Genomic DNA, 15,245 nt, shown 5'->3' on the forward strand with positions numbered 1-15,245 from the left:
TCAAGGTGACAGACAGTGACACATGCAATACCGCCTTGCACACTTTTGCCTGTATCTAGCTGATCTAGGGTGTAATCATTAGTCCAAAAGTTGCAAATGAGAGTTTATGCAGGTATGTTAACCCCCATTTAATTCCGTTTGCTTCCGTTTAAGAAATGTTTTTCAACAGAATCGGTGAAATCAATACACCCCTGATCACACGAAAACAGTTCACTTTTATAGCAGCCACATAAAGAGAGCATGATCACTTTGCTCGTTGTATTTACAATTCCTTCTCGCAACTATCTACACACTCTTCTCCTCTCACCTTTTCCCTTCGCTTGTGGACTTCAGTGCACAACACATCAGCTGTCTGTGACCAGGCGAAAAAACCTTTCCAAGCCAAACCTTCATATCATGACTGCTAACCACTACACACAGCCTACATTGTTGTCACCTCATAGTTAACTAGAACTACTAGAACAAACATGTTAGTAAACCCGCTACAATCATGCAGTACAGTGTAGTCAGAAAGCAGTTTAGCAGTTACACCGGCAGCCCCGGTGGCAAAAAAATCATAAAACCAAAAGCTTACCTTGACCTGGAAGAGTTCCAGTGTTGGATAGCCATAGAGACCCACAGTGGGGGTGTCATAATACCCATAAAATCTAGAGGTCAATTGGTTCCAATTGTTTTTTTGCACCATACATTATAAGGGCGGTGTTTCGTGTAGGCTTACCCTGGCATTAAGTTTTATCAATATATTCAGCTCTATTTAAAATGATAATTAGCATCACAGTAGACATCATGCAAGACTACAAATCCCTGCAAGCTCCTGCACGTCATCTCTAGCGGAAACCTTTGCTAAACAGGTATTGTGTCAATTTAAAACTTGCACAAGACAGTTCACAGAAGTGTCAATTTAAAGAAACGTAGCCCATTTATTCATTACTACATTTAGCTAACATTAGATAGTTAATCCGAAGATTCTTACTTTTGCCTCAATTTGACAGTGTTGTCCAGATCAACATGGTATTTGTAGTTATTTATGATAGCCACATTAGCAGCTAAAAATGTGGCCACCCCTCATAGCCTGGTTCCTCTCTAGGTTTCTTCCTAGGTTTTGGCCTTTCTAGGGAGTTTTTCCTAGCCACCGTGCTTCTACACCTGCATTGACGATGTCGTACCCACAGCAACGATTAAAACATTCCCAAACCAGAAACCGTGGATTGACGGCAGCATTCTCGTGAAACTGAAAGCGCGAACCACTGCTTTTAACCAGGGCAAGGTGACCGGAAACATGACCGAATACACACAGTGTAGCTATTCTCTCCGCAAGGCTATCAAACAGGCAAAGTCCCAGTACAGAGACAAAATAGAATCGCAATTCAACAGCTCAGACACAAGAGGTATGTGGCAGGGTCTACAGTCTATCACGGATTACAAAAAGAAAACCAGCCCCGTCGCGGACCAGGATGTCTTGCTCCCAGACAGGCTAAATATCTTTTTTGCCCGCTTTGAGGACAATACAGTGCCACTGACACGGCCCACTACCAAAACCTGCGGGCTCTCCTTCACTGCAGCCGAGGTGAGTAAAACATTTAAACGTGTTAACCCTCGCAAGGCTGCAGGCCCAGACGGCATTCTCAGCCGCGTCCTCAGAGCATGCGCAGACCAGCTGGCTGGTGTGTTTACGGACATATTCAATCAATCCTTATCCCAGTCTGCTGTTCCCACATGCTTCAAGAGGGCCACCATTGTTCCTGTTCCCAAGAAAGCTAAGGTAACTGAGCTAAACGACTACCGCCCCGTAGCACTCACTTCCGTCATCATGAAGTGCTTTGAGAGACTAGTCAAGGACCATATCACCTCCACCCTACCGGACACCCTAGACCCACTCCAATTTGCTTACCGACCCAATAGGTCCACAGACGACGCAATCGCAACCACACTGCACACTGCCCTAACCCATCTAGACAAGAGGAATACCTATGTGAGAATGCTGTTCATCGACTACAGCTCAGCATTTAACACCATAGTACCCTCCAAACTCGTCATCAAGCTCGAGACCCTGGGTCTCGACCCCGCCCTGTGCAACTGGGTCCTGGACTTCCTGACGGGCCGCCCCCAGGTGGTGAGGGTAGGTAACAACATCTCCACCCCGCTGATCCTCAACACTGGGGCCCCACAAGGGTGCGTTCTGAGCCCTCTCCTGTACTCCCTGTTCACCCACGACTGCGTGGCCATGCACGCCTCCAACTCAATCATCAAGTTTGCGGACGACACTACAGTGGTAGGCTTGATTACCAACAACGACGAGACGGCCTACAGGGAGGAGGTGAGGGCCCTCGGAGTGTGGTGTCAGGAAAATAACCTCACACTCAACGTCAACAAAACAAAGGAGATGATTGTGGACTTCAGGAAACAGCAGAGGGAGCACCCCCCTATCCACATCGACGGGTCAGTAGTGGAGAAGGTGGAAAGTTTTAAGTTCCTCGGTGTACACATCACGGACAAACTGAATTGGTCCACCCACACAGACAGCGTTGTGAAGAAGGCGCAGCAGCGCCTCTTCAACCTCAGGAGGCTGAAGAAATTCGGCTTGTCACCAAAAGCACTCACAAACTTCTACAGATGCACAATCGAGAGCATCCTGTCGGGCTGTATCACCGCCTGGTACGGCAACTGCTCCGCCCACAACCGTAAGGCTCTCCAGAGGGTAGTGAGGTCTGCAGAACGCATCACCCGGGGCAAACTACCTGCCCTCCAGGACACCTACACCACCCGATGTCACAGGAAGGCCATAAAGATCATCAAGGACAACAACCACCCAAGCCACTGCCTGTTCACCCCGCTATCATCCAGAAGGCGAGGTCAGTACAGGTGCATCAATGCAGGGACCGAGAGACTGAAAAACAGCTTCTATCTCAAGGCCATCAGACTGTTAAACAGCCACCACTAACATTTAGCGGCCGCTGCCAACATACTGACTCAACTCCAGCCACTTTATAAATGGGAATTGATGGAAATTATGTAAAAACGTACCACCAGCCACTTTAAACAATGCCACCTAATATAATGTTTACATACCCTACATTACACATCTCTTATGTATATGTATATACTGTACTCTATATCATCTACTGCATCTTGCCATCTTATGTAATACATGGACCACTAGCCACTTTATACTATGCCACTTTATGTTTACATACCCTACAGTACTCATCTCATAGGTATATACCGTACTCTATACCATGTACTGCATCTTGCCTATGCCGTTCTGTACCATCACTCATTCATATATCTTTATGTACATATTCTTTATCCCTTTACACTTGCGTGTATAAGGTAGTAGTTGTGGAATTGTTAGGTTAGATTACTTGTTGTTACTACTGCATTGTCGGAACTAGAAGCACAAGCATTTCGCTACACTCGCATTAACATCTGCTAACCATGTGTATGTGACTAATAAAATTTGATTTGATTTGATTTGATTGCTTGCTGTTTGGGGTTTTAGGCTGGGTTTCTGTACAGCACATTGAGATATCAGCTGATGTAAGAAGGGCTATATAAATATATTTGATTTGATTTGATTTTAAAAAGCATTTAATTTTTGTGGGTAAATACAGGCTAATATATTGATAATACTCACCTTGTCCTAGAGAGATTTAGACGATTATGAAAACGTCACGCCAGGGTAAGCCTACACGAAACACTATTTGAAGTGTTTCCATTATTTGAAGTGTTTCTAAAATCCCTTATTGAAAAAATGAATGGCGGAAAAATGCTTGGAAACGTTTCCCTGTTTGACTGCTAGGTTTTAAGGTACTCTTATAGCCAGCTAGCATCCCTCTCTGTTGGACTGCTAGGTTTTAAGGTACTCTTATAGCCAGCTAGCATCCCTCTCTGTTTGACTGCTAGGTTTTAAGGTACTCTTATAGCCAGCTAGCATCCCTCTCTGTTTGACTGCTAGGTTTTAAGGTACTCTTATAGTCAGCTAGCATCCCTCTCTGTTTGAGTAGGCTAAACTAGCTAGCTGCTTAAGCAGTTTAGCAGTTACACTGGCGGGACAAGCGGCAATAAATTACTAAAACCAAAAACTTACCTTGACTTAGAAGAGTCCCGGTGTTGGATTGCCATAGCCAGCTAGCTAACATAGCATCCCTCTCTGTTTGAGCTGGGTGTTTGAGTAGGCTAAACTAGCTAGCTACATTCGCTAGCTAAGTGAAAGTTAAAAAACACAACCAAACATAGCTCTCTCTCTCTCTTGCTTCTCCTTAATTTTGGAGGAAGTTAATTTGTTCAAAACTGTTCAACTATTGTCTTTCTCTCTCTTTGAGTCAACTTGTGCTGGAAATGTTTAATGTTTGTGCTTTTCTAATAACCGTTTTCTATGTTCATGGAAGTGACTTACTGAACGAATCCTCACTATCAGTAGCTGCAATTTGGCAGTATGCCCAGACCTTTGTTTTGAGAACGAAAGATATGTCAGTTTCAAGGTCTCAGCTAAGAGAGAAGAGGCCTCGTGAGGTATTGGCCGGTCACATGAATGAAAAAAAAACAGTAATGATGAATTAATTATGCTAAATCATGCAAATATAACTTGTCTGTGTATACCCGTATATAAGACAACTGCTGGGACTACCCCAGCAGAGCTCCTGATTGACATGTGTACTATGGTGCATTGAGTTTGTTGGAACCTCTCCAGCACGCTGATAATAAAGGATGATTAATTTAAGATTTAATTTGAGTGTCCCTGGTGGGAATTTCCATGACAAACTACTCACCACATTTTACACACTGCATTGCTTGCTAGCTGTAGTTTATACTTTCAGTACTAGATTCATTATCTGATCCTTTGATTGGGTGGACAACATGTCAGTTCATGCTGCAAGAGCTCTGATAGGTTGGAAGACGTTCTCCAGAAGTTGTCATAATTACTCTGTAAGTCTGTGGAAGGGGGTGAGAACCATGAACCTCCTAGGTTTTGTATTGAAGTCAATGTAGCCAAGGGAGGACAGAAGCTAGCTGTCCTCCACCTACACCATGGTGCTACCCTACAGAGTGCTGCTGAGGCTACTGTAGACCTATTTGGTATAGTTTTATCTAAAAAGGATAACTTTTTTGATGTTTCACTATTTTTATTTGTATGACATTTCACTGAGGATGGTCCTCCTCTAAGGAGCCTCCACTTCCTCACATCCCATCTCCTCTCACCTCCTCTCTCCACATCCCCTCTCCTCTCTACTACCATTCCCCATCTCCTCTCCTCCCATTCCCCCATCCCACTCCTCTCCTCCCATTCCCCATCCCGCTCCTCTCCTCTCCTCCCATTCCCATTTTCCCTCTTCTCTCAATCCCCCATCCCCTCTCCTCCCATTTCCCCATCCACTCACCTCTCCTCTCATTCCCCATCCCCTCTCCTCTCCTCCCATCCCTCTCCTCCTATTCCCCTCCATCCCCTTTCCTCCCATTCCCCCCATCCCATCTCCTCCCATTCCCCCCATCCCCTCTCCTCTCCCCCCATTCCCCCATCCCCTCTTCTCCCATTCACCCATCCCCTCCTCCCATTCCACCATCCCCTCTTCTCTCATTCCCCCATCCTCTCTTCTCTCATTTCCCCCATCCCCTCTCCTCACATCCTTCAACTGTTTATGTTCCATCTGTGTGGATTGGAAGCCATCTTGTGGATTGGAGTCTCCATTAAACACTTGTTCATAACTTTCTCAAGCTTTAATTTGTGGATCTTCTTTCAGTCTTTCCATTCTGTCTCTCCATCTTCCTCTGTCTCTCTCTCTCTCTCTTTTGTGCCACATCTGTTCCTTTCCTCACCCACGTTCTCTGTCCCCTCTCCACGTCGCCTGGTATTTCCATTTGTCTCATGCTCCAAATAATCTTTCCCAGCATGCAGTATTACAACCATTTATCTTCTCAGACTCATTTCCATTCCGACACTTCATCTACATCCTTAACATTCACAGAGGATGGATGGATGGGAGAAGGGGGAGAATGTGTGATAAACAGATGGACCGTAAACAGATAGAAATAGGTCTAAGAAAGGTGGGAGAACAAATTAGGAATATCTAGAGATGGGAGATCACACACACACACACACACACACACACCTGCAGGCACGAAAGCATGCACACATGGTCACATAAACTTGTGTTACAGAGAAATAGAGCGGCCAGCCATGTTAGTGAGTGTGTTTGTGCGCAGTCAGTCTAGATGACCATCCAGGCTCACAATATTCAAGTCTCAGCCTCAGCTCTCCTAAACTAGCCAGCCAGCCAGGTAGTGGGCTGGCCAGCAGCTTGAAATTTAACCTGAGTGTGTTTGGGTAACCTACGTTGAGGCGCACTAAACTATCTGTCTCACTCACCAACTCACACATATTCAGACACAAGTCTGGACGCACACTCACAAGCGCGCGCGCGCGCGCACACACACACACACACACACACACACACACACACACACACACACACACACACACACACACACACACACACACACACACACACACACACACACACACACACACACACACACACACACTGCCATAGAGGTTCGTGTTACAGAAAGAAAGAGCGACAATAAAATTCCGTTGCAATCTGAGTCACGTACCAGAGTGTACGTTTATTCAATAGAAACCCCAACCTTTCCATTATAACAAACAGCACTATCAAGTTGGCCAACAGGTACAACACTAAAAGACTGAGATTGCTTGAGGTTTGAACTTATGTTGAGTTACATGAAATCAGACCTAACACAGCAGTTAGACACTGGTTAGGATGTGACACCCTAAGCAGGACTTGCTGAATCAGTTCCTCCACAAAACGCCAACACCCTCCCAAAACTCTGCCCAGGCCCAGTCATATCTGCCAGGAAATCTCCCTGCTTTGTCTCAGACCTGTGGGCCTAGGGCTGCAAGTAAACTTTTGGCTGAATCTAAAACACTACCCCGCCACATCAGAGGGATGAGAACCCTTCTGACCTTCTTATCCTTCTTGCTTCTTTCGCTTTATCCATGGTTGCATCTCTACCTCTGTGTGTGCTGCTGTTTGCTACAGCAGACTGACCTCACCCATTGTCCCCCCCTCCACTTCCCCCTCACTGACTTCTGCACAATAAGCAACATCTGGTTCTCATTTCTAAAAACCAAAACAACACGAGGGGGTGGAGGAAGAGGAGAGGGAGCAAGAGAGAGGAGAGAGATGAGTGGAGAGGAGAGGAGAGAGAGAGATCCTGGCTGTTTCACACATAATTCCCAGTTTTTCCAAAGGAGACGTTAAATTGGGTGAAATGTGTGGAACACTGTGAAATTGGGTGTGAGAAGTAAAGAGGTTCATTCCAAGCCATTGGTCAAATGCTTTACAATTCTCACTTGAGCGAGAAAAGTGAGAGAATCAGTCGGAGAGACTTTGTATTCAGCTTCAAAATACTTGGTTCTTCTTACACGTTAGATGTCCTCCGTTAAGAATGCTCATTGTTCATTGCATAGAATTAGAATTGCTTGATTGTAATTCTATGGTTCACCCAGTGACACAACAAATAGCCACACCTAACAGTCGACACCCAAGTGGAGCTGAGCAGTCCTTGGTCCAGCACCATGAAAAAGAAAGGAGGGGAAAATAAAGCTTAATCTCCATAGAAAAGAATCTGCAACTCAGCGGCTAGCATGCCTTAATTACAGTGGTACTTTGCTGAGATCGGCAAGAAGACCTGAGAGAGAGTGAGAGAGAGAGAGATAGGGCTAAGGAGAGAGCGCCTGAGAGAGAGAGCCTGAGAGAGAGAGAGAGAGAGAGAGAGAGAGAGAGAGAGAGAGAGAGAGAGAGAGAGAGAGAGAGAGAGAGAGAGAGAGAGAGGGAAAGAGCGCCTGCGAGAGAGAAAGAGAGAAAGAGAGGGAAAGAGCGCCTGAGAGAGAGAGAGAGAGAGAGAGAGAGAGAGAGAGAGAGAGAGAGAGAGAGAGAGAGAGAGAGGGAAAGAGCGCCTGAGAGAGAGAAAGAGAGAAAGAGAGGGAAAGAGCGCCTGAGAGAGAGAGAGAGAGAGAGAGAGAGAGAGAGAGAGAGAGAGAGAGAGAGAGAGCGCCTGAGAGAGAGAAAGAGCGGGCAAGAGAGGGAGCGCAAGAGAGGGCAAGAGAGGGAGAGCCTGAGCAAGAGAGAAGGCAGAAGAGAGGGAGAGAATGGGAGAGAGGAGAGGTAGAAAGAAAGGTTGAGAGACACTGAACATTTGGTAACCTTAACTCACTTTCTAAACACAGACTGTTGGTTAGTCAAGGTCGCTCTAAAATTACAGCCGATGTTACAAATACAAAGTATGCTTAAATATAACGTGGGCAGTCTACTACTTTATTCCTTTAGAACACACACACACCCACACACCCACACACACACATGCCCATATGCTTCTGTGACAGAAAGAGCAAGAAAACGTTTGACCGCGCATCACTTAGCCTAGTTTCTAGTCTCTTGTATAAGAGGGGCATTGGTCGGACATTAAATGGGAAACTTTTGCAACAGAGTGGCTGACACACACACACACACAGCAGAGTAGCTGACACACACACACAGCAGAGTAGCTGACACAGTGAGATGCCTGTGGGATCACTTTGGAGGTGGTCAATCTGCCGTTCCTGTAGGAACAGTCTCTTAGTTAATCATCTTTCCAGACAACAGGCAGTCAGCAGCGTGGGACACACACTCTGTCCCATACCACACTTTCCCCTGTGTCTACGTGTGTGTGTGTGTGTGTCTGGGACACACAGGAATGCAAAGTTCTTTAATTGCAGCCTTACACAGCACTTCATTAGGAGACTGATTCACACCCACATACACAATGAAACATTTACATAGCACAGTGAAGTCACAAGGGGGCAGTGTAAAGTTACCAGCAGCAGTAATACCACATATACATATAGCTTAAGCACATTGTAACAGATGTGCTTATAACACAAAGGTGTCACTAAAAAATGGCATGTAGTTAAGCAGAGCTTCTGCTCATAGCCTATATGTGTGCAGATGTGTGTGCAGAACACACACACACACACACACACACACACACACACACACACACACACACACACACACACACACACACACACACACACACACACACACACACATACACACACACAGCTACACAATTTAACTTTTCTGTTTGACAAAACCTCCCACTCTTCACTAGACCACACAGCACTCCTTCTAGAGCAGTACTGGAGACAAAATGGCGGCGAAGCCTGGCTATTGACCTAAACTGGTGAAATACTGCATTCTAGTGGGGGAAGGATGACATTGAGGGAGTGAAATACAGTTGAAGTCGGAAGTTTACATACACTTAGGTTGGATTCATTAAAACTCGTTTTTCAACCACTCCACAAATTTCTTGTTAAAACAAACTATAGTTTTGGCAAGTCGGTTAGGACATCTACTTTGTGCATGACACAAGTAATTGTTCCAATAATTGTTTACAGACAGATTATTTCACTTATAATTTACTGTATCACAATTCCAGTGGGCCAGAAGTTTACATACATTAAGTTGACTGTGCCTTTAAACAGCTTGGAAAATTCCTGAAAGTTATGTCATGGCTTTAGAAGCTTCTGATAGGCTAATTGACATCATTTGAGTCAATTGGAGGTGTACTTCAAGGTCTACCTTCAAACTCAGTGCCTCTTCGCTTGACATCAAGGGGAAATCAAAAAGAAATCAGCCAAGACCTCCGAAAATAAAATTGTAAACCTCCACAAGTCTGGTTCATCATTGGGAGCAATTTACAAATGCCTGAAGGTACCACGTTCATCTGTACAAACAATAGTACGCAAGTGTAAACACCATGGGACCACGCTGCCATCATACCGCTCAGGAAGGAGATGCGTCCTGTCTCCTAGAGATGACCGTACTTTGGTGCGAAAAGTGCAAATCAATCCCAGAATAACGGACCTTGTGAAGATGCTGGAGGAAAACGGTACAAAAGTATCTATATCCACAGTAAAACGAGTCCTATATCGACATAACCTGAAAGGCCGCTCAGCAAGTGTAACGGATGTGAAATGGCTAGCTAGTTAGCAGGTACGCGCTAGTAGCATTTCAATCAGTTACATCACTTGCTCTGAGACTTAAGTAGTGTTGCCCCTTGCTCTGCAAAGGCCGCAGCCTTTGTGGAGCGATGGGTAGCGATGCTTCGTGGGCAACCGTTGGCGCCCGTGTCGGGGCGAGGGCCGTGGCCTTTGTGGAGCGATGGGTAACGATGCTTCGTGGGCGACCGTTGTTGATGTGTGCAGAGGGTCCCTGGTTCGCGCCCGTGTCGGGGCGAGGGGACGTACTAAAGTTATACTGTTACATTGATGCTGTTGACCCGGATCACTGGTTGCTGCGGAAAAGGAGGAGGTTGAAAGGGGGGTGAGTGTAACGGATGTGAAATGACTAGCTAGTTAGCAGGTACGCGCTAGTAGCATTTCAATCAGTTACGTCACTTGCTCTGAGACTGAAGTAGTGTTGCCCCTTGCTCTGCAAGGGCCGTGGCTTTTGTGGAGCGATGGGTAACGATGCTTCGTGGGCGACTGTTGTTGATGTGTGCAGAGTGTCCCTGGTTCGCGCCCGTGTCCGGGCGAGGGGACGGTTTAAAGTTATACTGTTACACAAGGAAGAAGCCACTGCTCCAAAACCGCCATAAAAAAGCCAGACTATGGTTTGCAACTGCACATGGGGGACAAAGATCATACGTTTTGGAGAAATGTCCTCTGGTCTGATTAAACAAAAATAGAACTGTTTGGCCATAATGACCATTGTTATATTTGGAGGAAATAGGGGGAGGCTTGTAAGCCGAAGTACACCATCCCAACCGTGAAGCACGGGGGTGGCAGCAACATGTTGTGGGGGTGCTTTGCTGTAGGAGGGACTGGTGCACTTCACAAAATAGATGGCATCATGAGGCAGGAAAATTACGTAGATACATTGAAGCAACATCTCAAGACATCAGTCAGGAAGTTTAAGCTTGGTCGCAAATGGGTCTTCCAAATGGACAATGACCCCAAGCACACTTCCAAAGTTGTGGCAAAATGGCTTAAGGACAACAAAGTCAAGGTATTGGAGTGGCCATCACAAAGCCCTGACCTCAATCCTATAGAAAATTTGTGGGCAGAACTGAAAAAGCATGTGAGCGCAAGGAGGCCTACAAACCTGACTCATTTAAACCAGCTCTGTCAGGAGGAATGGGCCAAAATTCACCCAACTTATTCTGAGAAGCTTGTGGAAGGCTACCCGAAATGTTTGACCCAAGTTAAACAATTTAAAGGCAATGCTACCAAATACTAATTGAGTGTATGTAAACGTCTGACCCACTGGGAATGTGATGAAGGAAATAAAAGCTGAAATAAATCACTCTCTACTATTATTCTGATATTTCACATTCTTAAATTAAAGTGGTGATCCTAACTGGTCTAAAACAGGGAATTTGTACTAGGATTAAATGTCAGGAATTGTGAAAAACTGAGTTAAAATGTGTTTGGCTAAGGTGTATGTAAACTTTCGACTTCAACTGTATATTACTCCACTGTAAAAACCTTTACCAACCATGTTCCTAATATTTGTTCATACATATGTTCAAGAACAAATAAGAAAGTAGATTAACAGTAAGTTGTGGATATACATTAAAGTTTATTTTTGAAAATCATTGAAAAGGGCAAAATAAGTACTACAAACAATAACAGCAAGACAAAGCCATACACCAACTCCACCGTTTTGTTAATAAGTAATGTAAGCTAGAACGGAAAATATGATTTCTTATTTATTTTTCTTCAATAAAAGGTTCCCTTTGGGTTTTTAGCAGAAGAGATTTATTGCGTTCCTCCATCCTTTTAGCTTCTTCCCGTTCTCCCTCCACACTTCCATCCCTTTATCCACCTCCGAGCTTAGATTCACTACACGTCTCTGGAGCGAGAAAAGAAAATGAAGGGAAGGGATAAATAGAAGAAACAGATGGAGGAGTAGAGTTGCATCAAAAGGAGAGAATGTTCAAGAGCATAACAATATATTGCTGACACAACTAAACTCTGCAAAAAAATGAAACGCCGCTTTTTCAGGACCCTGTCTTTGAAAGATATTTCGTAAATACCCAAATAACTTCACAGGTCTTCATTGTAAAGGGTTTAAATACTGTTTCCCATTTTTGTTCAATGAACCATAAACAATTAATGAACCTGTGGAACGGTCGTTAAGACACTAACAGCTTACAGATGGTCGGCAATTAAGGTCACAGTTATGAAAACATAGGACACAAAAGAGGAATTCTAATGACTCTGAAAAACACCAAAAGAAAGATGCCTAGGGTCCCTGCTCATCTGCATGAATGTGCCTTAGGCGTGCTGCAAGGAGGCATGAGGACTGCAGATGTGGCCAGGGCAATAAATTGCAATATCCGTACTGTGAGACGCCTAAGACAGCGCTACAGGGAGACAGGACGGACAGCTGATCGTCTTTGCAGTGGCAGACTACGTGTAACAATACCTGCACAGGATCGGTACATCCGAACATCACACCTGCGGGACAGGTACAGGATGGCAACAACAACTGCCCGAGTTACACCAGGAACGCACAATCCCTCCATCAGTGCTCAGACTGTCCGCAATAGGCTGAGAGAGGCTGGACTGAGGGCTTGTAGGCCTGTTGTAAGGCAGGTCCTCACCAGACATCACCGGCAACGTCCCCTATGGGCACAAACCCACAGTCGCTGGACCAGACAGGACTGGCAAAAAGTGCTCTTCACTGACGAGTCGCTGTTTTGTCTCATCAGGGGTGATGGTCGAATTCATGTTTATCGTCGAAGGAATGAGCGTTACACCGAGGCCTGTACTCTGGAGCGGGATCGGTTTGGAGGTGGAGGGTCCGTCATGGTCTGGGGCGGTGTATCACAGCATCATCGGACTGAGATTGTTGTCATTGCAGGCAATCACAACACTGTGCGTTACAGGGAACACATCCTCCTCCCTCATGTGGTACCCTTCCTGCAGGCTCATCCTGACATGACCCTCCAGCATGACAATGCCACCAGCCATACTGCTCGTTCTGTGCGTGATTTCTTGCAAGACAGGAATGTTCTGCCATGGCCAGTGAAGAGCCCGGATCTCAATCCCATTGAGCACGTCTGGGACCTGTTGGATCGGAGGGTGAGGGCTAGGGCCATTCCCCCCAGAAATGTCCGGAAACTTGCAGGTGCCTTGGTGGAAGAGTGGGGTAACATCTCACAGCAAGAACTGGAAAATCTGGTGCAGTCCATGAGGAGGAGATGCACTGCAGTACTTAATGCAGCTGGTAGCCACACCAGATACTGACTGTTACTTTTGATTTTGACCCCCCCCTTTGTTCAGGGACACATTATTCAATTTCTGTTAGTCACATGTCTTTGGAACTTGTTCAGTTTATGTCTCAGTTATTGAATCTTATGTTCTTACAAATATTTACACATGTTAAGTTTGCTGAAAATAAACACAGTTGACAGTGAGAGGACGTTTCTTTTTTTTGCCGAGTTTACATACAAACTTTTTGGGAGGTAATATGAAGACAAAAATGGGGGGAAGGATAACATAAGAGAAGGTACTGACTGCTAACGTCTCTCTCTCCTGCTTTCTCCTCAGCTGTCCTTTCAGTGGGGATGCCGACTGGCCGTCTGTATAAAACACACACACAAATCATAACACCAAAAACCACATGAACATAACGTGTTCAAACGAAACACAGAACGACACACACAGCATCTACCAGCTCCATTGACCAACTGTAACGTCCTGACCATAGTTCTTATGTGTTTTGCTTGTTTAGTGTTGGTCAGGACGTGAGCTGGGTGGGAATTCTATGTTGTGTGTCTAGTTCGTCTGTTTCTGTGTTCAGCCTAATATGCTTCTCAATCAGAGACAGCTGTCAATCGTTGTCCCTGATTGAGAATCATATATAGGTGGCTTGTTTTGTGTTGGGGATTGTGGGTGGTTGTTTCCTGTCTCTGTGTTTGTATTCTGCACCAGATAGGTCTGTATCGGTTTGCCACTTTTGTATTTGTTTAGTGTTCACAGTAGTTTTTGTTAATTAAACATGTTGAGCACTGGCTACGCTGCGTGTTGGTCCGATCCCTGTTTCACCCCCTCTTCTAGTAAAGAGAGGGAAGGCCGCCTTTACACCAACCATACACTATGTTCCTGCAATACATCAAATTAATGATCCAATCGTGAACTTGCCTGCAAAGGACCAGTCAGGGAAATCTGTCAGGGGGCCATACTCTGTTCCACTGCGGGCAAGACCATTTCTGTGGACAAAGCCAAGTGGAATTGTAAAAAAGTATATGAACAGTCAACACACCCGTAATATCTACAATTGTGGGTGTTTCCTTTTGTCGTAACAGTTTCTGTCTTTTAGCGCTTACTCTGTCCTCCACTTGATTCCAGCCTGTGCCCCACAAGTCGTAGTAAAACAACGACTGGAATGCCTCAAAGCTGAAAACAGACCAGGAATTCAGTTCATTTAGCTAGGCTGTCTAACTTGTGTTCCTGAATCTGACGTTGATTGAGCAGCTCACGTACAACAACAAAAAAAACGTAATTTAAGAGAACAATGCATTCGTTAGAAGTATCTGATGACAGGGCGGTCAAAGACTAACATATGTTACACAATAGAATTTGACTGACACATGTAGTTCATTCTGAATCAGTCAGGACCACTGACCAATAAAGTTGGCTAGCTAGCTAGCCATTTAAAAAATCTAGGGTAGCCATCTATCTATCTAAAGATCAAACGCAGTCTTGTAAACTAGAAGCCGGATACTATTTACATTTCAGAAGGAAATTACCATTAGGTTGAATGAAAATGACAAGTAATTGTAAATAACCTCACATGTACTACACAATGTCCTAAAGGGCGCCGCCATGTTGGATTTTCATGTGAGGATTATTTTGACCACTAGCAGTGCTCAAGATACGGCAAACAAGTGGTGGATTTGAAAAGAAAGTAGTAATAGGCGGCAACGTGCGATGTTACATTATAATAACGTTGATCACGCTCTATTAGACAATGATGATGTGGACTTCAGGTGGTGGTGATGATGATCATACACTTACAAAATCAAATGTGAGGTCTGAATTGGTTGAGGTGAAGTCGTATTTTATTATCATAGAATTACACACTTGTATTAGATTTTACTATAATGCCAAAATACCAAATTATAATATTGTATTTACACTTGAAATATACCTCAATATTTAAAAAGTATAATTACAC

At 44.8% G+C, this 15,245-nt stretch overlaps 1 pseudogene; it reads right to left on the minus strand.

Annotated features, from left to right (window-relative positions):
- Positions 1 to 11,619: 11,619 nt before the first annotated feature.
- LOC129865485 (39S ribosomal protein L52, mitochondrial-like) lies at positions 11,620 to 14,967 on the minus strand (annotated as a pseudogene).
- Between the last annotated feature and the right edge of the window lie 278 nt (positions 14,968 to 15,245).

This window comes from Salvelinus fontinalis, chromosome 11 (assembly GCF_029448725.1).
Source record: "Salvelinus fontinalis isolate EN_2023a chromosome 11, ASM2944872v1, whole genome shotgun sequence".
Taxonomy (NCBI): domain Eukaryota; kingdom Metazoa; phylum Chordata; class Actinopteri; order Salmoniformes; family Salmonidae; genus Salvelinus; species Salvelinus fontinalis.